The following is a 2354-nucleotide window of genomic DNA, read 5'->3' as shown; positions in this document are numbered from 1 at the left end:
GGAAGAATTGATGTTGCAGTCTGAAGGCATCTGGGGGCAAAAACCCTTTTTTCCTCAGAGGACTTCAGTCTTTCCCTGAAGGACTTCAACTGATTAGATGAGGCTCACCCACAATGTGGAGGGTAATCTGCTTTACTCAAAGTCTATTCATGTAAATGTTAATCACACCTAAAAAACACCTTCCCAACAACATCTAGGCTGGTGTTTGACTAAGAACTAGGTACCATGGCCTGGCCAAAGTGACACGTAAAATTAACCATCACACATAGTAAATTGTCAGTATGCACAGTTTGTATTATTCTTATAATATAGTTGTTATTATTGTTGGTCCATATATCCTTTCAGGTCCCTTCTAGTCCTGACCTCATCCTCTGATTCACAGCTTTCATTCACATTTTGGAAAAGACAAAGTACTGCAGTATTTTGTGAACAAATGGAATCTGAGGACAGCTCATAGAGAAAAACCTAGTTTTCTTAAATAGGAGTTGAGATAAAAGTTGGACATGGAGTTGGGGTAAAAGTTGGGGCCAATACCATTATACCTTCCCCACAGTAGACTTTCCCAATTAAAGCATAGATTATGTATGTAAAGAGTGCATTACATATATTTTCTAGTGGCTGAGAGATATTGAGTAGTTACTACATGCCAGGCAGTGTTCTAGATGCTTTAAATGTGTCAGCACATGGAATTCTCACAGCAACCACATGACATGGGTACCATTATCATCCCTCATTTCACTAAAGAGGAAGGGGAAGTCATGGGTGTAAGAGTCATGGTCAAGGTTACACAGCGAGGGAGCGGGAGCCAAGACAAGCCATTGTATCTTGTTCTAGAGCCTGTGGGTACCAACTGCATTCCTATCATGAACAATGGCTAAGTGCTGGAGTGAAGAGGTGAAGAACACTGAGACTGCCCGGAGACTCACTGCTGTGTGGAGAGAAGGGAAGGCGGGTCTCTGTAGTGCACATAAATATCACGTTGGGGGTCTGTTGAAAAGGCAGATTCTCAGGTCCCACCCCTGGAGATACTGACTAAGCTTGGGGTATGTCCAGGAACCACACAGGATTTCTCTCCAGTCTCCTCCCTCTGCCTTGGCTATGCTGAGGCTCAGAGGCTCCCTGATGTGTACCTGTACTGTGGTATTGGGAAGCTGAGCGTTAAGAATTGAAGAAGTATCCTGGCTAAACAACAAAGATGAAAGCAAGGGGCAACTGGTTGGCTCAGGTGGTTAGAGCGTGGGCTCATAACACCAAGATTGCCAGTTCGATTCCCACATGGGCCAGAGAGCTGCACCTTCCACAACTAGATAGAAAACAGTGACTTGACTTGGAACTGATGGGTCCTGGAAAAACACAGTTCCTCAATAAAGTTAAAAAAAAAAGAAAGATGAAAGCACTGCTACCAAGTATACCTATGAAAGTTTCTGTACTTAATAACAGCTGATGTCCTAAAACACTGCAATAATCTAAGAGAGGTCTTATACGCCTTGATGGCAGGTCAGAGACATCCAGGCACAAGAGATCCCAGAATTCAGTTTACCATCACTTTAGTACCATAAGAATTCTATGTCCTAGGGAGTACGAGGTGTGATAAAAAAAAATACAGTGAATGCTTAAATTAAAAAAAATCATTACAGTAAAAGACACATTGCCATTAATCCCCCTCAAACTACTCCCCCTTACTTCGAACACACTTATCCTATCATTCTTACCACTTTCTGAAGCAGTAAGTTCTCTTTCGTGAGTGTCTTTAGTTGAACTGTTGTGGCTGCCTTGATATCCTGAATTGATAAAAACGTTTTCCTTTCATGGTCATTTTGACTTTGGGGAAGAGCCAGAAGTCGCACGATGCCAGGTCCAGTGAATAAGGTGTATGAGGACACACTGTAATGTTTTTATTTGACAGAAATTGCCATATATCAGAAGTAATGTGTGACACAGAGTGTTGTCATGATGGAGGATGAAGTAAAGACACTCATGAAAGGGGCCTTTCAGAACTGCTTCAGAAAGCGGCAAGAATAATGGGATAAGTGTGTTTGAAGTGAGGGAGAGTATTTTGAGGGGGATTGATGGCACTGTGTCTTTTACTGTAATATTTTTTTATTGAAACATTCACCATATCTTTTGATCACACTCACATATGTAAAAACATGGAATTCTTGTGAAGTTCAAAAGTCTTTGGACCAAGACAGGAAGATATTTATATTGGGTTGTCGGAAAAGTCATGACACATTTCTACAACGAAAAACAGAAAAATACGTCATGACTTTTCCGACATCCCAATATATAAGAACAACACGCAAATTCCAATCAAGCAGTCTAACTGTTGCAGACTTTGGAAGGTAGTAAAAAAA

The sequence above is a fragment of the Hipposideros armiger genome, unplaced genomic scaffold, assembly GCF_001890085.2.
Source record: "Hipposideros armiger isolate ML-2016 unplaced genomic scaffold, ASM189008v1 scaffold_578, whole genome shotgun sequence".
In the NCBI taxonomy this organism is placed as follows: domain Eukaryota; kingdom Metazoa; phylum Chordata; class Mammalia; order Chiroptera; family Hipposideridae; genus Hipposideros; species Hipposideros armiger.
This window is presented reverse-complemented; position numbering follows the sequence as displayed.